The 24019-nt window shown below is 36.1% G+C and overlaps 1 protein-coding gene and 1 non-coding gene across 3 annotated transcripts in view; one reads left to right on the top strand and one right to left on the bottom strand.

The window, feature by feature from the left end:
- Nucleotides 1–24019, bottom strand: part of GABRB1 (gamma-aminobutyric acid type A receptor subunit beta1) — a 393003-nt gene that overhangs the window by 117887 nt on the left and 251097 nt on the right. The window lies entirely within an intron of this gene.
- Nucleotides 2538–2641, top strand: LOC112133305 (small nucleolar RNA U13). The gene has a single exon (XR_002914973.1). It is a non-coding gene; the product is annotated as a small nucleolar RNA U13 (small nucleolar RNA).

Here is a 24019-nt window from a genome sequence, read left to right as displayed (position 1 = left end):
AGTGGTATTCCTCAAGGAGCAAAGTAAGATTCAAGAGTGATGGAGCATTAAGATACTGTGTTGTTTGAGAACAATGGCTTTATGCTGAGAAAAAAACAAAACCAAAACCAAATAGGACAGAAGTATAAATTGTGCAAAATTCCCAGCTCCCTAAGGGGATAAAAGCAGGCCCAGGACAGTTATTTTCTATTTAAATAAGCAATAAAGAAAACAAATATCCTGAAATTAGTGGAGAAACGCTACTTCTAGAACAATGATTAGCATTGTAGTATGTCTTTTCATTTTTCCCCTATGTAAGTGGACTTTTTGCATATTTGTAATCATACTTAGGATTCTCTTTCCTTCCCATTGAATCTTAATATCAGATACGTTTTCCTCATCGGCATCAGGATGGTAATTTTTTCAATGGGAAACAGTTTACTTTAAATTGAACATTTAGGTGGCTTTCAATTTTGTCAGTTTAAAATGAAGCTAAAACATTTTCATGAATATATTATTTTTCCACATTTTGGGTTATTTCTCTAGCAAGAATCTAATAAATAGGATTATTATATCCAAAGATACAAAAATGTGTATGTCAAAAATGCTTTCTTCAAGGATTGTGCTAAATTATAATGCAAAATATTATTAATTTTCTTCACTGGTTCTCAATTGAATATTGTAATATTTTTGTTCATTAAATAGACGAAAAATGGTACTTTTGTGATTTAAATTTTTAAATTACTAACAGAATGAAGTGTTTCTAATGTAATTGTTTACAAGCTGAATTTGAAACTATTCTTTCTCTAGATACCAAAATTATTAGTGATATATCAATATATCAACTTATGACTAAAAGAATATCAATAATAATATTTTATTAAATATCAGGCAGGAATGAAGAGTATCGCAATATAGATTAACTTTGCTGTTGTCTTATTCAGTTACTTAGATGAATAAATTTGTGTTGTTGAATTTATTATCTTTGTTGACATATATTTTTATGGTTTATTGTTAAACTTTTTTGAAAGAAGGTATAAGTTATAGAAATAAAAAACTAAAATAAGGCCTGTGTTGCTTTTCAGAGTTCACAATGAACACCATCAAAATCAAACTAATTGAGAGGTGATCATATATTCTAAAAGACAAAAATAGGAAGGGGATTTTGTATATTTTCAAGTTAATAATTGAGCACTCCAGATATCATACTAACAATAAAACATGATTTCTGTCTCTGTGCTTTTGTGAGCATAAATCCCTAAAAATGGCCACATTTAAAAGCTACAAAACAAAATTAGTTTTATTTTCTATTCATTTTTATAGGTCCGGTGTTAAATAGGTAAATTCTGGAGGGGTCAATATATCAACAAAACACTAGTTTTTTAAAAATAAGAAATACTATTTATTTCTATAACAAAGAAATTATAAATTAATATAATGAGAGATCATTTTCTAGCTGTCTGAGATTGACCAAGATTGTCTGGTGACATTGGATTTTTGTGCCCCTTTGGGAAAATTAGGAGTCATACTCTTGGTGAGAAAATAAATGGATACATCCACCATGGTAAACATTTTGACAACATATTGATTCAGTGATTACCTCTTGACTCAGTTACTATACTTCTAGTTCCCTACTCGCTACACATAAGGAAACATAAGTAGAGGTGTTCCTCAAGCACTCCTTGTAAAAGCAAAATGAGTAAACAGCAAAATGGTCCAGCAAAGCTAAACGGATACACACCTCTAGTGTATATACAGTGGATTACTTTACAGCATTTAAAATGAATAAAATAGGTCCACATGTATGAACATGGGTATGTCTTACATAGTGCTGTGTGGAAAACAAACAAAAAAAGAAGAGATGCTTACAAAAACTACATTTATTTAAAATTTTATAAGAATGAAACATTAGCATATATGCCTTAGGGAATCACATATATATGTAGCAAATTTTTAAAAATATACACATTGAAAGGATACACAGTAATTTTAGAATAGTGGTTATCTCTGGGGAGGGAGAGGTGGGGGAAGGAAAAAAGATAGGATGGGATGAAGGTGTTATTGGATTAATCTAAAATTCCTCCTCCCATCCTTGGTTCCTTTCTTCCTTTTTCTCTCCCTCCTTTCCTTCCTCTTTTCCTCCCTCCCTTCTCTTCTCCCCTCCTCCTATCTCTACCCTCACCTCCCATCTCTACTTTACACCTTCTATCTCTACCCCGCAGCTTCTTCTCACTCTTCCTCTCCCTCGCACCTTAAATCTTCCCCTTCCTCCTACCGCACCCCTCCCCTTCCCATCCCTCTTTTCTCTTTCCTCCCCTTCCCTTCTTTTTTTTTTTTCTTGTCAATTGTGTTCTTTATTTTATTTTATTTTACTTTAAGTTCTGGGATACATGTGCAGAATGTGCAGGTTTGTTACATTCCATCTTTTGTCTATCTTTCCATCGTTCTTTCTCTAAAGGAAGCTGAAGCAAATAGGGCAACATGTTGTTATATTTTTAACCTCTCTGTTACTTTCCAATTTGATATCCTTAGACAAACAGATAAATCCTCAAATGAAGATCCTTTTGTAGTACATGAGCATGATGATTTAATTTTCACACACATGTGTAAGACATGCCTCTCTCAAACTTTGTTATGAGGTCAGCACATTACCTTTCTGATGTTTAAAAAAAGAAAAATATCCCAAAATAACTCCACTTACACTCTTATTTTAAATGTTGCTTTGAACTGGGCATAGCCACCTTCCTGTCCCCAGTTTGAGTTACAACAGGAAAGGTAAAGGAACACAAAGATTATCTCTCCATCACATTGACTCTATACCTAATTGGTATTTAATACTGGGTGATGATTACGATCTTTCAAAATGAGTTCCTTCAATGAAGAAATTCATCAACTTACACGGATCCTGGTGTTTGAAACTGACACATATTTCTCCACATTTCTCATTATTGCAATTATGCATTTATTTATTTGATTACTTGCTTCTTGTGTGACTTCCACCAGAATAGATGGTAAGTACCCCATAGGAAATGATCTCATAATGAACCATTTACTAGGGCCCAGCTCAGTGTCTGACATAGAATTGATGTGTAAGGTAATGAAATTAATATGGAAATTAAGGAAACACTGAAATCATTACTTTTCTAAAGAAGAAAGAAGACAACCAGTGTGATGTCTTCATTAAAAAATTATGCCACTGTTGCTTGAAAAATGTATTCATGGTAAAGATCCATTTTCTTTATCCTGACTAAATTCTCATTAAAAATCATTTTGAGTCCATTGGTTAAATAAACAACTACAGATCATTGTCAGTTGAACACAATTTCCAGGGCCATGAAACTACTAAAAGTATGCTTAAATTAAGCTAGATATTTTAGGACCTCTCAATTGTTAAATTTTAGACACCCTGTGGCTTGAGAGAGAGGCGGCTAAAACACTGGTATACACATTGAATAGTCTAAGCATAAACATGGGTTAAGGTCCTACTTCTTCTCTTGCTATTAAGAATACAAATAGATTAGGGCCTCGAAGTACAAAATGTTGGTCTCTTTTCAAGAAACAAAATGATTGTCCTTGCCAAAAGAATAAATCAATGAGGCCTTCAGTGATTAATCTATGTCTGAGTTTCCTCCCATGTTAAGTGAGTGGACCAGTGGCTGGACTTTTCTATGAGAAAAGGAAGTATTCACATGGTACAAGAGGATTTCTGTTTTTAACCATTAAAACATCATTTTGATTAGTGTCATTAGAATGCTAACTTCATGAACAATTAAAAATTAATATTTTCTGGCAGATCTTAGTGGCTCCATACATAAAATCCAGGGGAAGATAAATGAAGTCATATGGTTCTGATTCACTGCTAGTGTTACAACCCATTGTGAGTTTGATCACAATCCAATTTGTACTTCAAATATCATCTAAATTTGCTTAATTTCCATTGTAAACTGGAAAAATTATGTCAAAAGCAATTTGTTTAGAGAACAATCAACAGAGATAAGAGACAGCCTATGAAATGAAAGAATTTGCAAACCAAACATCTGACAAGGGGTTAATGTCCAAAATATCTAAGGAACTCATACAAATCAATAGTAAGAAAACAAATAACCCAATTAAAAGATGGGCAAAGGATTTGAATGGATACTTCTCAAAAGCAGACATACAAATAACCAACATGTATATGAAAAAATTGTTCAATATCACTCATCATTAGAGGTGCAAATTAAAATCAAAATACTACCTCACATCCTTTAGAATGGTTATTATCGAAAAGATGAAAGATAAATGTTGGTGAGTTGTGGGGAAAAGAGAAGCCTAGCACACTGTTGGTGAGAATGTAAATTAGTACAGCCATTATGGAACCAGGATGGAAGTTCCTCAATGATCCTGCAATCCCTCTACTGGGTATATAGTCAAAGGAAACAAAATCAGTCTGTTGAAGAGATATCTGCATTCCCATGTTCATTGCAAGGATGTGGAATCAACTAAGTGTCCATTAACAGTTGAATGGATAAAGAAAGCATGGTGTACAGATACACAATGAAATACTATTCAGTCTTAAAGAAGGAAGTCTTGTCATTTACAATAGCATGGATAAACCTGGAGGACATTATGTTAAGTGAAATAAACCTGGCACAGAATGACAAATGCCACATGATCTCACTCATATGTGGAATCTAACAAGTTAAAGTCATAGAAGTAGAGAATAGAATGTTGGTTACCAGGGACTGGGTGGGGAAAGGGGATTAGAGAGATAATCAGTCACTCTAGTTAATAATAATGTATTCTTGAAAATTGCTAAAAGAGTAGATTTTTAAAAAATGATATGTGGGGTAATGCATATGTGAATTAGAACAATTTAGCCATTCTACAATGTATAGATATTTCAAAATAGCATGTTGTACATAATAAATATAAACAATTTTTGTCAGTTAAAAATAAATGATAAAAAGGTAACTTTAAATAAATCTGATCTTATATTTGTACCTTCAAGACAGAGTAAAAAAATGAAGAAAATAAAGCAATGTTTAGAGAAGCATTAAAACTGAAACATACATGGACATAAAGAAAGATATTTCAAAAATAGTTTGTCACAAAAAGTAACGTGATATTATTTCCTATATAAGTTTTATATATTTTTGATTAGCATTATTAGAATGATATATATATATATAGAGAGAGAGAGAGAGCACACCTTCAACATTCACCTTAAACATTTAAAGTGTAATTTAAACTATCAACACTGTTCTTTATTAAAGATTAATAATGCAAATTTATTCATGTTTATTGCCATTTGTGTAGAAATACATCATTTATAGTGCAAGAAGGCTGTGATTTCTAAAAATCAATTTCAAATAAATTACAAAATGCACAGAGGTTCTGTGCCTTTTTTAGAGTAGTCAAACTTTTTAAAATAAAGTTTTAGTGACTAGAAATTCAGAGTAAATAAATGTGCACTTCTTCTCATCTTCCCTTTCCTACCACCACCTCTCAAACTAAAAACAACAAAACAAACCCCTAAATACACTGTATTCATAAAGAACATGTGAGCACACAGCACATACATTGTTAAAGTTAAAAAATATACTTCTTAACAAGGGAAATGATACATAGAACTTTGCCTGGGTTACATTAAACATAGTTAATTTCTGTGACCGTTACACTTCAGAATAATAAAAGTCATGATAAACATTTTCAGGTTTATGGTAACCTGAAATTGGAAACTGAATGTTCCAATTAACTCTAGTAATTAATTAATCTGAATGAAAGGCTCTTTTGGTACCTTGCCTATTTAAATGAATAAATAAATTGTGAAGTCCTATTACACAAGAACTGTGTAAATTAGAGCTACATTTTAGTAGAGATCATTATTCTACTGAGTAAATTCAAGATCTTGTACCCTGAAAATCTTATTTTTAGACCTAATTGTTAATTAAGAAAATATTGTACAATAAACACATAAAGCCCAATTTTGAATATTCCTTATGCATCATAATTTGGGTTTAAAAACATGAGTCACAGCAAAGGATTCTTGAATTTTGTATATTTTAAAATATTTAAATGCAGTTTATTAAGTTAATATTTGTGAATCTTATATTAATTATTAGTAGTCTTACAGTAAATGATATATTCAGAAATATGCAGAACTTCTAGTATCACTTATGAAAATAGAAGATTTTTCTAATAAAAGTAAGTAAAAATAACATTCCTCTCTTGAGTCATTTCCTAAAATTTCACATTCAAATTTTCTATAAATAAGTTGCTCCATTTTATAGATAAATACTACGTTTAATACAGCAACTAGAAATAGGAAAATGGAAGAAACAGTACTAAGCACTTTACATATATTATCTTTTTAAATCCTCACAGTATCTCCCCTGTACATTGGGAATTGTTGGATCAAAAGAGAAATCTTAGTATATCAGAGGAGGGAAACATATGACCATGAATTTTGTGCTATGTTTAATCTTGATCTCTGGCAAAGTACAGATCTGAATTTATAAGCACTCTACATTTCTTTATATTTGTAATTCAGAAAGGGCTTTACCTTTCATTCTGTAGGAAAAAAAATTGTGAAAGATTTTGAAATGAACCAAAAAGATGACCAGATGTCTAGTAGTCAAAATTATCTCACCTTCACTGTCTATGAATTATTTTGGAACTCTCTACATTATTTAAAAATGATAGAAAAGTAACAAATTTCTACCTGTAGAATTGCAGTTGCAATTGATTATTGCCCTGTGGATATTGGCCAATTTTGCCAATTTGCATATATTTGTAAATGCTTTTCAGTATGCTATGTTTTTTCAGTATACTAGGTCTTTTCAGCATGTCTAGTCCTTGGATTCTCCTTTGAATGAGCTGTAGCATCTTACTAAATCTCTCATTAATTAACGGGTTAATTGAAATCTTTTTTTTTTTTTTTTTTTTTGAGACAGAGTCTAGCTCAGTTGCCCAGGCTGGAGTGCAATGGTGTGATCATGACTCACTGCACTGCCGCCTCAACTTCCTGGGCTCAAGCGATCCCCTGACCTTAGTCTCCCAAGTAGCTGGGACTACAGGCGCGCACCACCATGCCTGCCTAAATTTTTTATTGTAGAGATGGGGGTCTCGCTATATTGTCCAGGCTGGTCTTGAACTCCTGGGTTCAAGCAATCTTCCTGCCTTGAACTACCAAAGTGTTGGAATTACAGGTGTGAGCCACCATGTCCAGTCTCATTAAAATCTTTAATCCATTTTGTTTTATACTTCTACATGAATTTATCTTTTTAAACTGATTGCCCATGAACCGTTTCGGAGGTAATCTACTATAATATCCAATGGATTTATTTAACAGAGCCAGGTAAAATATGTTGCCAGAATAGTGTATCTTATTAGGATATTTAAGGTTGGTGTGTCTTTTTGGTTCCCAGAAATGAAACCTAAGAGGCAACAGAACCTAATTTTGCTGACTGAATTTCTCTATTTTTCTTCCCTCTAGTGATTTTTGTTTCTTTTTTTGTTTCTGGTTTGCTTATAGCCACTAACTTATTCTCCATTGGTGACAGCAATGACTGGGAATTTGGTTTCATGATCTGATCATCTAGTGATTTATACAAATGGCTAACAGGTTATACAGATAAGAGTTCCATACTCTTTGGGTGACAGATAACAGACAGACTGGTTTGTTTACATATACATATACACATATGTATGTATATGTATATCCTCTTTGTCTGTTTTGAGCTTAAATCAATTAAGAATCTTGTATTCAATGGAATGGAAAGCTGTTTGATATTTGGACCATGAGTTTTTGGGTTTCAATGTTTACTATTAACCTGTGGCAAAAGTGTTGATCTGAACTTATAAGCACACTAAGAGTCTTTGTGCCTGTATCAAAATATCTCATGTACCCCATAAATATATACACCTACTATGTACCCACAAATATTAAAAATAAAAAATTTAAAAAGGTCTTTACCTCTCATTGTATGAGAGCATTGACAAATTACATTATAAAGACTCAATATAAAGGGGCTGTGTCTTGATTGATTTAGATAAATAAGTGCTAATATAAATAAAATAGTGCTAATATAAATAAAACATTAATACTACATAATATTTAAGATTATGAAAAATATAAATTTGTGTTTAAATAAACTGGATCATTATTCTGACAAACTTTATGTCAATAGTAATTATGTTTTGTGATATGTCAGCTTGAAGATAATTTTTACAATGTCCCTCTTAAAGCCTAGGACTGATATTGAACTTAATTAATGAATAATCATTGGCTATTTAGATAATTTCTAAGTAAGGTAGAATACTTAAACATTGATTACTAAGCATGCTTTTATATTTATGTACATTTGCTTCCTTTTTATGCTGTGGAGTGGTTGTAGCTTTGGGGCATGTTAATGAATGTGTTTAATTTAGTCACTTTAAAAAGATGTTAAAAGAATATATAAGGTCACATAAATTTGTGTTATGTTATATGTTTCCATAAGTTCTGCTAGTCAGCTGAAATATTTATGTATAATGGACAATTTTCAATATTACACTTCCTAGTTTTCTTTGTGAAATACAAGTTCATTACTTTGCTTACAAGTTATAATTAATAGGACTGAGACTATTTAAGGAGCAATAGAAACAAAGAAATATAACTGTATGTGTGTGTCTTTATTATTCAAGAAATAAAAAAGGTTTATCCTAAAGCCATGGTTCTTAAAATTTTGATCTCGGATTCATTTACACTCTTACATGACTATAAAACTGGCACCCATGACCTTATCTTAATTAAATGTTCAAATCTTTGATAATTTTTTGATTTTTCCATTTCTAAATCAGTTTATATCTATATCTATATATATCTTTTGCATTTCAAACTATTTTTTATTTTCCCAGAGTGCTCCTGAAAATCCTCAAGTAATTTTGTAAGTATTGCACATGAGAAGTTGTTAAGTAAGAAAATGTGCTTAGGGCCAGGCACGGTGGCTCATGCCTGTAATCCCAGCACTTTGGGAGGCCGAGGTGGGTGGATCACCAGCGGTCAGGAGTTTGAGACCAGCCTGACCAACATGGAGAAACCCCATCTCTACAAAAGTACAAAATTAGCCAGGCGTTATGGCACATGCCTGTAATCCCAGCTACTTGGGAGGCTGAGGCAGGAGAATCGCTTGAATCCGGGAGGCGGAGGTTGTGGTGAGATGAGATCACACCACTGCACTCCAGAATGGGTGACAAGAGCAAAACTGCATCTGAAAAAACAAACAAACCAAGAAAAACAACAACAATAACAACAAAACTATGTGCTTACTCTGCCCCCAAATTTGTATAGGTAAAATGTTATTGATATAAATATTGCAGAGTGTTCATGCTATGATTTAAATGTTTGTCCCCTCCAAAACTCATGTTGAAATTTAATTGCCATTGTAACAATATTAAAAGGTTGGACTATTAAGAGGTGATTTGGCCATGAGGGCTCCACCCTCATGAATTGATGAACAACATTATCATGAGAGTGGGCTCATTATAAAAGAGGGATTTCAGCCCCCTCCCTCCCTCTCTCACTTCCTCTGTCTGTTACCCTTTCCTGTCCTTTCACCTTTACCTGTGGGATGACACAGCAAGAAGGCCCTTGCCAGATGCCAGGCCCTCCTCAATCTTGGATTTCCCAGCCTCCAGTGCCATGAGTCAATAAATTTCTGTTCACAATAAATTACCCAGTCTGCGATAGTCTCTTACAGCAGCCCCAAAGCAAATTAAGAGAGTAGGCTTTATGGGAAGTCCCTGGAAATTTCTCAGTGCCTTTGCTTTCTGTAAATTGTTTTAAGCTCAGGGGATGTACTGTTTAAAACTCTTTTCAAAATAGCTTTTCTTGCTTTTCTGTTTATTAGAACCCTCAAGGGGCTTTCCTAAAGATATTAAGTAACAACAGTAAAGTATTTTCAATTATAATTTGTTATTATTTTTATAAGTAAATTTTTTAAAGTAAACTTTTTAAAAGTATACTTGTCCATGTATTATTTCATTTTCACACTGCTGATAAAGACATACCTGAGACTGGGTAATTTACAAAAGAAAGAGGTTTATTGGACTTACAGTTCCACATGCTGGGGATGCCTCACAATCATGGTGGAAGGTGAAAGGCAAGTCTCATATGGTGGCAGACAAGAGAAGATAGCTTGTGCAGGAAAACTCCCTCTTGTAATGACCATCAGATCTCATAAGGCTTACTCACTACCACAAGAACAGCATGGAAAAGACCTGCCCCCATGATTCAAATACCTCCCACTGGGTCCCACCCATAACACTTGGGAATTCATGATGAGATTTGAGTGGGGACAAAACCAAACCATATCATTCCACCCCTGGCCTCTCCCAAATCTCATGTCCTCACATTTCAAAACCACTCATGCCTTCCCAACAGTCCCCCAAAGTCTTAACTCATTTCAGCAGTAACTCAAAAGTCCACAGTCTGAAGTCTCATCTGAGACAAGGCAAGTCCCTTCCACCTATGAGCCTGTAAAATCAAAAGCAAGTTAGTTACTTCCTAGATACAGTGGGGGTACAGGCATTGGATAAATACATCCATTCCAAATGGGAGATACTGGTCAAAACAAAGGGGCTACAGGGTCCATGCAAGTCTGAAATCCAGCAAGGCACTCAAATCTCACAGTTCCAAAATTATCTGCTTTGACTCCATGTCTCACATCCAGGTCATGCTGATGAAAGAGGTGGCTTCCCATGGTCTTTGGTGGCTCTTCCTCTGTGGCTTTGCTGGGTATAGCCCCCTCCTAGTTGCTTTCATAGGCTGGCATTGAGTGTCTTCAGCTTTTCCAGGCACATGGTACAAGCTGTTGGTGAATCTACCATTCTGGGACCTGGAGGACAGTGGCCCTCTTCTCACAGCTTCACTAGGCAGTGCCCCATACAGACTCTGTGTGGGTGGGGGGGCTCCGACACCACATTTCCGTTCTGCACTGCCCTAGCAGAAGTTCTCCATGAAGGCCCCAACCCTGCAGCAAACTTCTGCCTGGGCATCCAGGCATTTCCATACATCTTCTGAAATCTAGGCAGAGGTTCCCATACCTCAATTCTTGACCTCTGTGCACCTGCTGGCTCAACACCACATGGAAACTGCCAAGGCCTGGGGCTTCTGTCCTCTGGAGCAACAGCCTGAGCTGTACCTTGCCCCATTTTAGTCATGGCTGGAGTGGCTGGGACACAGGGCATCAAGTCCCTAGACTACACACAGTGGGGGACCCTGGGCCCGTCCCAGGAAGCCATTTTTTCCTAGGCCTCGTATCCCTTGATGGGAGGGGCTGCCATGAAGACCTCTGAAATGCCCTGGAGACATTTTCCCCATTGTCTTTGGAATTAACACTGGGCTCCTCGTTACTTATGCAAATTTCTGCAGCCAGCTTGAATTTCTCCTCAGAAAATGGTTTTTTCTTTTCTATCACATTGTCAGGCTGCAAATTTTCTATATTTTTATGCTCTGCTTCCCTTATGAAACTGAATGCCTTTACCAGAATCCAAGTCACCTTTTGAATGCTTTGCTGCTTAGAGATTTCTTCCACAAGATACCCTAAATCATCTCGCTCGAGTTCAAAGTTCCACAGATCTCTAGGGCAGGGGCAAAATGCCACCAGTATCTTTGCTAAAACATAACAAGAGTCACGTTTCATCCAGTTTCCAAAAAGTACCTCATCTCCTTCTGAGACCACCTCAGTCTGCACCTTATTGTCCATATTGCTATCAGGCTTTTGGTCAAAGCTATTCAACAAGTCTCTAGGAAATTCCAAACTTTCCCACATTTTTCTGTCTTCTTCTGAGCCCTCCAAACTGTCCCAATCCCTGCCTGTTACCCCGTTCCAAAATCAGTTCTACATTTTCGAGTGTCTCTTTAGCAACGCCCCACTCTACTGGTACCAATTACTGTATTAGTCTATTTTTATGCTGCTGATAAAGGCATACTAATGTTGGACTTACATTTCCACTTGGTGGAGGAGGCCTCACAATCATGGTGGAAAGTGAAAGTCATGCCTCATGTGGTGGCAGACAAGAGAAGAGAGCTTGTGCAGGAAAACTCTCTCTTATAATAACCATCAGATCTCAGGAGACTTACTACCATGAGAACAGCAATGGAAAGACCTGCCCCCATGATTCAATTACCTACCACTGGGTCCCCTCCACAACACTTGGGAATTCAAGATGAGATCTGGGTGGAGACACAGCCAAACCGTATCAGTCCACAACTGCATTTCATTAATTTGAATCTAACTAATCTAGACGGTAAGTTTCCATCCTATCCCCACATATGCTATAGAAATCTACTTCTAGGCAAAATTGTGAAGTAGCATTTGTTGTGAATTGTGAAGAGTCAGCATTTCTCACTGCTTTTGCGGATCCTGTACCTCATTTATTAGCTTTTCTTACTCTCGGCACAACTTAGAATTGCCCTGAATCACATTCTCCAAAAGTTCCCAATATTCTTTGCCATGTTATTTCTACTTATGGGTAATGAAATGCCATAACATAGTTTAATGTAATGGTTATAAAAGTCCAAGGCTAAGAATGGTTAAGACACTAATGAAGTTAGGTTTTCAGGTAGTTTATATCTTGTTATGATTTAATTTATCATCCCAGGCTATACATACAGGGAGGTAAGGCCAATAAAGCATCTTATATCATACATGGGTTTCCATCACTCATCCAGTACGCCCCTATAATTTTGGCAGTTATATCAGCTAATTGGAAGACCATGATCCTTCCAATACTATTTTAGTGTGTGACCAATTTGCCATGGTGAGCACAAATCAAATCAAATACCAAATAGAAAAAGAAATTCTGTGTGGTGGTGTTAGACTAATTTTCCCAGAATCCAGGCTGAAGGTTGAGGACAAATAGTGTAGGTTCACAACATTTGGTTTGTTACAATCTATGAAAAATCTTCCCCACCCCAATAACACTTTCAATTTGTAATTACTACTATTTCAGGTTTGACTACAACTATGATGTAATGAGATTGCTGTGTCAGTTGGATCTGATTTCAAAGAGATAATGCACTTTTTCCTTTGAGTGAGTTCGTTTAAAATAATAGGTTCAAAATGGAAACAAAAACTGGCAGAAATAAAGGGTCTTGAAAACGTGGCATTCCTTTAGTTTTCACTCAGACAGCATGGGGAATTGAAAGGTCTCTGTGGACTGATGGTCTCTGTTTCACATCATCACAGATAATAATGGATCCTCAGGGAAGAGTCAAAAAATTCCTCTGTTGCTGATGCGCATGTCTCCCTGGCTCAGAAGCAAAAAACAAACTCAGGCCAAAAAAAAAAAAGAGGCTTGTGCTGATTTCTTCACTTGTTCACTCATATATATTGATCATCTTTACAATAAGGTGCTATGCTAGTAAATATATTTTAAAAATATAAGATGTACATAAGATGTATATACTATCAGAAGTATAGGATATGGATGTAATCTTTGTGGTTAAGAATGTGAACTCTGGGTAGACTGCTTGTCTCCATAGCCAGGCTCCATCAGCTGTTGACCTTGGGCAAGTCACCTGACTTCTCTGGACTCAGTTTCCTCTTTTCTCAGTTGTGATAATTTTAGTAATTAAGTAAAATAACACCTATAAAGCATTTAAAAATTGCCTTGAAAGACTAGGATTCAATAAATGTTTGCTATGATGATGATGATTAAATGACTTACCACAAGGTGCCTCCAAATCACTAAACATCCCAGTCATAGACTTAATTCATTACAGGAGCTGCTAGACCTTAGGAAAACATTATTAAGATAGAAGCCCTGGCTGGGCATGGTGGCTCACACCTGTAATCCCAGCATTTTGGGAGGCTGAGGCAGGAGGATCATGAGGTCAGGAAATCAAGACCAACCTGGCTAATGTGGTAAAACCCAGTCTCTACTAAAAATACAAAAAATTAGCCAGGTGTGGTGGCAGGTGCCTGTAGTCCCAGCTACTTGGGAGGCTGAGGCAGGAGAATCACTTGAACCTAGGAGGCGGAGGTTGCAGTGAGCCAAGATCGCGCCACTGCACTCCAGCCTGGGCAATAGAGTGAGACTCCGTCTTAATAATAATAACAAAAATAATAAGCCCTGTTCTCAAGGTTCAAGGTGCTAACAATCTTGTGGGTGGTGCAGACATACTACATCAGTGTTCTGTGATTAGTGCTACACTAGACGAGTATATGCTGATTTATTGCCTATCTACTGCTGCATAACAAATTCCTCCAAAAATTAGTAGCTTAAAACAACGAACGCGTTATTTCACAGATTTTGTGAGCCAACGAACTGGGCTTGATGTAGTTTAGTGCCTCTGCCTCAAGCCCTTTCACAAGGTTGCAATCAAGTTGCTGGCTGGGACTGTGGTCATATCTAAAAGCTCCGCTGAGTGATGATTCATACTCAAGCTCATTTACAAGGTTGTTGGTGGGGTTAAGTTCCTCACATGCTGTTGGACTGGGAACCTCAGTATCTTGCTGGCAGTTGGAGACCTCTCTCCATTTCTTGTCACATAGGCATGACCATAGGGAAACTCTCAACTGGCTTCCATTACAGCAAGTGAAAAACAGTAAGAAAGGGCCAGCTGGCTAGAAGTCAGGCTTTTTAAAACCTGATCAAGACATGACATTGTATCACTTGTGCTATATTCTATCCATATGAAGTAAGTCCAAACAAACTCAAGGGAAGGGAATTACTCATTGATGTGAATACCAGAAAGTGAGGATCATTGAAATCCATTTTAGATGCTGTCTAACACAAAGTACAGTGGTGAAACAAACAGCAGAGATAAAGACTTTAAAAGTAGACCAGCGTGATCTGAGTTTTAAAGGATAAATAATTATTCACTGGAAAGGTATGGGGGAATGGCATTCTAGGTAGAGAGAATAAAACGTTTGCAGAAACATGTGAAAAAAACCCTGATAGGATCAAGTGTCATAGAAGTTATATTGATGCTTTAATAGCTTCTAGGTATACTAACATTCAAACTTCTCATAGCGTCATAGAACAGAAAGGCTCACGGACAAAATTAAAATACTTGAATCATGTGATATAGTAAATCAAATTAAAACACAGAAACAAAGGGAAAGATATGGGGAAAGCTACATTTATGATAGGGTGCAACCAGGTTTAAGAACCTCAGCACCTGAATTCTGGGGTATGCAATGTTCATACATCTCTCTCTCTCTCTCTCTTTCTTTCTCTCACCTCAGACTTTCCCAATGATAGTGTGATTATAAGGACCAGAGTTGAGGTTCAAGAAACATAGCTCACAGAACATACTCTGGGCCAATGAGGTGTAGGGAATGATGTAGTTTAAACACAGCTGTGTCTTGGCAACAAATCCCCCAGCCATGAGTTTTACTTGTATTTATTGGGAAGAGCACATGTGGGGTCAGAATTGGTCCTTTAGGGTGTTGCTAATGGGTGGCCATGTTTGGGGGCATCATAGTTATCCATTGATGATTAAGACTTTGATCTTTCTATCTGTAAGTAACATTCTTGTTTGTGCAATCATATTTTTCTATTTAATTGTTTCTTTGGCATGTCACATGTTATTAATTTATTGTCTACATTGAACACATCATGTGAATTCTGCCTTTGTTTTCACAAGGTACTTGCTTACTCATTATCCATGCTTAATTATCCTATGAATTTTACCTATACCTCATAAGCTACAGGTTTACTTACTATCTAAGCTCAATATTTCTTATAGGTTTTATACAGTTTCTTATTTTTTCTTGTCTTTTTAGCACAGTTGAATACAACATACACACATTACATTAGGGAACTTGAAGTGTTCTGGCATAGCAGGACCACAGGGGGCTTGTCAAGGAAGGGCAGGAAATAAATGTAGAAAGGTAGAGGAGACTTTATATGGAAACATGGACTCTATCCTGCAGACAACGGAGAGTCACTGAAGGGTGCAAGCAGAAATAGAACTGTATTAGAAATATCACAATATACTTATATAAAATATTGAAATAAAAATAATGTATGATAAACTCCCAATGAATTGTTCAAATAAGACAATGCATGCACTTCAGCCTACTGAAAGTGATGTCCCTGGTGTCATTTATATAGGCTTCAGGGAAGTTGTAACGTGTTTATTAGTCTGTGGAGGAAGGAAATGTCTTTGACTGAGAGTAAAAACCATTAAGGCAGAAAGACATTAATACATGAATCTCTTACTCAGCTCCTACTGGTATATCCAATAAGTCAAAGAACAAGACTACCTATTTGCATACCATAGAAAAAGTTGTCATGGATTTAGTAATTTGGATTTTTGACTCTCTTCCAGTAATGATACAAGTTTAATGTTAGTCGTTAATTTGTAATTTAGCTCAGGCACATATTTAAATCATATATATTGCAAATTAATTAGTGATTAAAACTAGTTAGCTTTTCCTCCCTTTACCCTAGCAGTTGAATCTCAATGCAAAGTCCTGTTTCATTCATACATAAAAAACAATTTGGGTGGTGTATGGGTGAAAAATGGGTCTTCAAAAAATCAAACAATTATTAACTATGTACCAGGCCTTTTATGATGTCATACATCTCATTTAATACTTACAATCAAGCTAAAATGCAGATGCTATTTCAGAGAGGAAGAAACTGAGGATGAAAATGATCTATCAAACTGGCCAACGTCACATAGTTAGGAAATGCTAGAGTAGGGATTTGAATGTATGCCATTTAATACTAGAGCCTGGCTCTTAACCACTCTAGGAACCAACTCCTGCTGTTGGTGCCGGCCCTGGAAGTAAAGAACAAGTGGGGAAGTCTAAAAAGGTAGTGGCTCATAGTTAGGAATGCTTTGGATAAACTAAAAGAGAAAAGTAGAATTTACCGGATACTATAAATAAGTTGTGAAAAAATTCATTGTACGTTCTATATAAAAATGTAACAATTGACTTTAAAACCATTTAGTGAATGCCAGGTCAGTAAAAAAGTGATGTTTAAAAAGAAATAAAACTTTAGTTATAATTACATTAGGAAGCTATGCATAGTAAACATGAGACTTTCATGAGAGCATGATCTAGAGGAAAACAAGCTTGTTTCCTATCCAAGAACTAACTGGGTACCATATGTCCTTTGTGAAAATCAAGGGTCTCCTACAGTAGTGAGCACAGCACAACAGTCAGCTACAACTCTTACGCTGTACACATTTTCAATTTGTGCTCTACGTCATTCATTTCTGTAATTTCAATTTTTTATCACTAGGCTTCCTTTATTTCAGAATCTAGGCTGAAATCTTCTCTGCAAATACTCTCATTGTATTGCAAACTATAAGAAGAAATTCTTAGAAAGAGCATACCTACTTACACATGATGACGTTAGAAATCCTTATTTCATGGGGTACCATCCTCCAAACTCTGTTGTTCACTCTAATGTGTTACTATCTGAGACATCTTATGAAATGCTATTGTTTTTTATTTTTTGGTTATACATTTTAAAAACTATCTCTTTTCTTCATTATAGGATTAAAGTTTTATTTTGCTTCTGAGAGCTGTCTGGTTTGAGAATACCTTTGTTTAACTATGAAACTGTTTGTTTTGTGCTTGCACAGTCCACTCTTTAGGGCTTTTATATTCAAAGAACTAATAAGAATCAAGAAGACATACCAATCATGGTTGCCCTTTAGCTTTGGTTGTAGGATCCTGACAAGAGAACACAGCTAAAAAGCCGCTTTAGGATTACTTATGAAAAGCGATATAACACTACTTGAAAAATTAACATAAATAATTCAGAATTATATGATGTGAACCCTATTGAGAGAAAAGAAAAAGGTTTCCTCTTGGAAGTAGGGAAATAAAATGGACATATTCTTGTCTACATAGTAGAGTGTTGAGAGTAAGTATGAATTTTGGGGTTGAGTATTGTTGGAAATGACTAAGTGTACAGATGAAAACATCACTAAATTGAAATTTATAAATAGATGCATTGAGAATAGCAGAGCTTTTCTTGGTTTATTCCTGCTTTGTGGAACTCAATGTTTCTCTCATGATGGGCAATAGGGCCATCTTTACATGCTTGTCTAACTTGTCATAGAAGTGGGGCTGGCAGAGCATTACTGGTGAGTGTTCATGAGCTGTAAGTCTAACATGCAGACCTCAGCCAAAAGCCTGACAATCTCGAGGGACAGAAAAAAGACAACCCCAGTCTCCTTGCTCTGAGCTGCCCTGATGGAAAATGGGACTTGCCTTTTTTTTTTTTTTTTTTTTTGAGACTGAGTCTCGCTCTGTCGCTCAGCCTGGAGTGCAGTGGCTCTTTCCCGGCTCACTACAAGCTCCGCCTCCCAGGTTCATGCCATTCTCCTGCCTCAGCCTCCCGAGTAGCTGGGACTACAGGTGCCTGCCACCATGCCCGGCTAATTTTTTTGTGTTTTTAGTAGAGACGGGGTTTCGCCGTGTTAGCCAGGATGGTCTCAATCTCCTGACCTCGTGATCCGCCCACCTCGGCCTCCCAAAGTGCTGGGATTACAGGCATGAGCCACCGCGCCCGGCCCCCAGGACTTGCCTTTGATTGGCTCAGTACTGTGAGAGGCTTGACAATCCGTCTTTTGCCCTTGATCAAATACTGAAGGACAATATGGTACAACAGTCTAAGAGAGTTTCACCACAAATTCATGGTCATCAGCCTTATTCAGGTTCTGAACCCAATTCTACATTTGTTTCAATTATCTTTGGTGAATTCTTTCTCCATCTGAACTCAAGTAGCTATTCCAAATCTTTATTTTTCTTAAGTCCCCTAAAAAGTAGCCCCCAGAGGCCGGCGTGGTGGCTCACTCCTGTAATCCCAGCACTTTGGGAGGCCTAGGCAGGTGGATCACGAGGTCAGGAGAAGACCATCCTGGCTAACACGGTGAAACCCCGTCTCTACTAAAAATACAAAAATTTAGCCGGGCGTGGTGGCGGGCACCTGTAGTCCCAGCTACTCGGGAGGCTGAGGCAGGAGAACTGCGTGAACTCGGGAGGCGGAGCTTGCAGTGAGCTGAGATCGTGTCACTGCATTCCAGCCTAGGCGACAGACTGAGACTCTGTCCCAAAAAAAAAAAAAAAAAAAAAGTAGCCACCAGGTATGGAACATTGCCCAGAAGATAACCTCAAGAAGAACAAATCCTCTTTCCCTCATCTATAAATGCTTTTATACCCAAACTTAGTGTCTTGTTTGAAACAGAATCCTCAATTGTTTTAATAATCCTATCCACCTCACCAATGCCAAGACCTTATCAGTCAATTATCTATGCTATCTCTCACATCTACCTGTCCTTTTCTTATAGTTTCTCCAGTTTTGCCTCTAAACATGTTCAGGGTGTTACAATACAGACAGACATGTAAAAAAATGAAAAACTCAAACCAAACAGTGATTACAAAACTCTTTCCTTAACCATACCTCCTGTTCTAGCTACTGCCTTCCCTCTCTCTCTTCCCTTCTTGAAAGAGTGATATGGACCTTCCACAGCACATAGTTCAGCCCCATTACTGCACACAGCCTTCTATAATGAGAGGTCTCCACTGAGTGTCATATTGTCAAGTACCATGGCCACCTTTCTATTCTTACCTTACTGAACATCTCTGAACCTTCCTTTGTTCTGCTTGCAACATCTTACTAGTTCCAATATTACTTAATGAATTAAGTAAAATCTTTCATATGTGCTTATTTTATATTGGCATGAGAGTTATGATTTTACTTTTAGAAATTTGATTCAGTACACTGAAAAGATTTTTCTTTCTTTTGTAATCAGAAGTATGGGTCAGATTTGTAAAGAAAATAATTTCCTCATCATGTAATTTAATACCAGCATTAATAAATATCTCACCCTTTGACAATACTGAACTAGATTACTGTTTTTTTTTTAATGCTTAGTTGCTATTCCCAGTTACTTGTGGAAGTTAAGAGCTGGGGCTACTACAACTAGTTATGTATGGTTGTGATCTTCAAGAGCAGATATCTGAAAAAAATGAAAAACAAGAAAGCATCAGTTAAAAAGTATATATGTGCTAGTATGCATGTGGGGCTTATAAGCCCACCCAGGTTGGTAGGGGTGGGAGAGGATTCTCAGAGAAGACTACAGGTAGAACAGAGGGAGCTGTGTTTCAGGCATAGGTAGATGGGCTGTGAGAGAATTTATAAATGTGTTGTGCAAGGCTCTTAGAGCCACAAAAGAACATGTGTTTTAGATAACTGGAATAGTGCAGTATGATTAAATACAGTTTTTAAAAATTTTAACTGACAAATAATTGTGTATATTTGTAGGGTACAAGATGATGTTTTGATTTATGCTTCTATTATAGAAAGAGTCAATCAATTAATTAGCATATCCATCATTTTAACAATTCATCATTTTTGAATGATGAGAACATTAAATATTCTAGCAATAGTACATACTAAGTACTAATACATAATACATTATACTAACTGTGATCACCATGCATTACAATCACTAAAACTTATTCTCCCAGTTTAACTGAAACTTTGTATCCTTTGATCAACATTTCGTCTTTCTCCATCCCTTTGTCTTTCTCCCCACTCAGCCACCTTTTTACTCTCTTTTTCTGAGATTGATTTTTAAAAATCCACATATAAATGACATCATATAGTATTTGTCTTTCTGTGTTTGGATTATTTCACTTAACATAGACTTCTAGTTCCATCCATTTGTTACAAATAACAGAATTTTTTAAAAGCTAAATAATATTCCATTGTGTATATATACCACCTTTTATTTATCCATTCATACATTGAAAAACACTTAGATTGCTTCCATATCTTGGCTATTGTGAATAATGTTAAAATAAACACAGAAGTGCAGATATCTCTTCAACATACAGATTTAAAGTCCTTTGGATATATATCCAGAAATGAGATTACTAGATTATATGAGAATTTTATTTATAATTTTTTAAGGAACCCCCATACATTTTCCAAAATGATTGTACTAATTTACATTCATATCAACAGTGTACAAGGGTTTCTTTTTCTCCACATCCTTGCCAAAACATATTATCATTTGTCTCTTTTATAACAGCCATTCTAATAAGCATGAGGTCATATCTCACTGAAGTTTTAATTTCTATTTCCCTTATGACTAGGAATGTTGAGCATTTTTTAATATTTCTCTTGGCCAGTTGAATCTCTTCTTTTGAGAAATGTCTGTTCCCATCTTTTGTTCATTTTTTAATCAGATTATTTGTTTCCTCACTACTGTGCTATTTGAGTTCTTTATATATCTTGGACATTAGCCCTTTGTCAGATAAATGGTTTGTAAATATTGTTTTCCCAGTCAATAGGTTGTCTCTTCACTCTGTTAATTGTTTACTTTGCTGTGCAGAAGCTGTTCAGGCCAGAAAGAAATGGAATGAAAATTCAAAAAGCTGAAAGAGAAAAGAATACCTGTCAACCAAAATACAATAACCAGTAATTCTGTTCTTCAAAAATAAAGGGAAGGCTGGGCACAGTGGCTCATGCCTGTAATCCAGCACTTTGGGAGGCTAAGGCAGAAGAATTTCTTGATCCCAGAAGTTTGAAACCAGCCTGGCAATTTAGCAAGACTCATTTCCAAAAAAAAAAAAAAAAATTAGCCAGACATGGTGGCACACACCTGTAGTCTTAGCTTCTTAGGAGGCAGAGGTGGGATGATCTCTTAAGCCCAAATGTTTGAGGTAACAGTGCACTGTGATCACAGTGCTGCACTCTAGCCTCGGTGACAGGGCAAGGCCCTGTCTCAAAAAATTAAAATAAAATAAAATAAAATAAAATAGTGTTGGGGGGTGGTGAGATAAAAACTTTCTCAGACAAACAGCTGAAATAATGTGTCACCATTGCACCTACCTTATAAGAAATGCTGAAAGGAACCTTGAAGGTGAAAGAAAAGATTGCTAAGTAACAACATGAATATATATATATGAATATATATAAAATCACTGGTAATAGTAAGTATATAGAGCATTCTTATAATGTAATAGTGGTGTGAAAATCAATTATATCTCTAGTATAAAGGGCAAAAGACAAAAATATTACAAATAAATATAGCTGCAGTAATGTGTTTAAGGGACACAAATTATAAAAAATACAAAATGTGTCAATAAAACAAAAGGTGGGGGGGAAGAGAGTAAAAGTGTAGAGTTTGTGCAAGTGACCAAAGTTAAGCTGTTATCAGCTTAAAATAGCATGCTATTAGTATAAGATGTTTTATGTAATTTTTATAATAACCACAAAAGAAAAATCCTCTGTAGCTACACAAAAGATAAAGATTTCAAACATACCTCTACAGAAGATCATACACCACAAAGGAAGACATCAAGAGAGAAAGAAAAGAAAACAACAACAAAGAATCTACAAATTAACCAGAAACAATTAACAAAATGCCAATAGTAAGTCCTAAAATGTTAACTGTTACTTTCAATGTAAATAGATGGAATTCTCCAACCCAAAGACATCAAGTGACTGAATGGCTAAAAAAATACCAAGACCCAAATATATGCTGCCTACAGGAAACTCATTTCACCTCTAAGGAGTGACTGAATGAATTTAAAAAAAAAAGACCAAACTATATTCAGCATTCAGGAAACTCACTTCATCTCTAAGGACACACAGAAATTGAAAATTAAGGGATAGAAAAAGACATTCAAAGCCAATGAGAACCAAAGTTGGGGGAGGAGGGAAACTATAATTATATATGACAAAATAGAGTTATTTAAGACAAAAAACTGTAAAAAAATACAAAGAAGGCCATTATATAATAAGGGGTTACTTCATCAAGAAGATATAGCAATTATAAATATATATGTACCCCCATTACGGCACCTAAATATATAAAGCAAACATTAATAGATGTAAGAAATGGGGATGGAAGGTGGATCAAAGGGCCTTCCCTGTTAGTGGTTTTCAAGCTTTTCCTTACTTTCCCACAAGAAATACATTTTACCTTGTAACTCAGTACAACACACTAAAAATTTAAGCAAAATTTTCATGAAGCAATATTTATCCTGAATACTTAACAATGCACTTTGCTCTATTCAGTCTTATTTTATTCTATTCACTTGTAAAAATGCTTGTCACCACCTGCTAAACTGATTTCACTCACTAATGAATGGCTGCAGTTTGAAAATCATTCAGATTTTGTTTGTTTATTTGCTAAACTATGGAACTTGGACCGTATCCCAAAAAGTGAGAGATTTAACAGAGAAGTAACTTGATGTTCAAATACTCCATCTATGTTTGTTGACTGACTGGATGAATTCATCCATCCATCCATCCATCCATCCATCCATCCATCCATCCATCCATTCCTGAGAAAGAGTGTGAAACAAGGGCTTATCTATGCTTAGATCACACTTCTATTTGGTTCCCCAAGTGCCTCACAAGGGAGGATGCAAATAAGAATAACAAAAATGAGCAATATAGCACCTAGCACTCTGGCTACAAGAAAACAAGTACAGCTTGTGCACTGACCCTCAGAAGCCATCTTTAATGAGCAGTGAAACAGTTCATCTAAGTCACGAATTGTCACCATAGCTTCTGTTTCCATAGAAACAGGGCAACTGGTGAAGCACTTGGCTCTAAAAACTATGATGAAATATCCAGTAGCCAGATGGTCTGGCAACTGAAATTGTCATGCTTTTGTGAGCATTTATCATGAATTGGCATCACATGAGAAAAGAAATATTTTCCAGTGAGAATGGAGCAGAAATGGAAAAGTATGATCAGCAGGTGTCTGTTGGTAATTGACATTGAGGGCCAGGCAAAAGGCAAAAACCTAGGGCTTGGACCTCCACCCAGTTCAACAATTCCCAGTTTACTTCTGCTGTCATTGTTCCTATTGGCTTTGCATCCACTGTGAAATAAATATTGCTTCCATCCTCACAGTGTCTAGGAACAAATGGAGTTCTGAACATTTTCAAATCCCTTTTGAAGAAGATGAATTTCTTATACATCTCCTGCAAATTAAAAATGCCAATCAGCACTAGGCAGGAGAGAGACTAATGTAAGCATTTTACGTTCTTTGGCACGCATTTCAAAGATTTCTGTG

The sequence above is a fragment of the Pongo abelii genome, chromosome 3, assembly GCF_028885655.2.
Source record: "Pongo abelii isolate AG06213 chromosome 3, NHGRI_mPonAbe1-v2.0_pri, whole genome shotgun sequence".
In the NCBI taxonomy this organism is placed as follows: Eukaryota; Metazoa; Chordata; class Mammalia; order Primates; family Hominidae; genus Pongo; species Pongo abelii.
The sequence above is the reverse complement of the archived record's forward strand: the minus strand, read 5'-3'. Positions and strand labels throughout refer to the sequence as shown.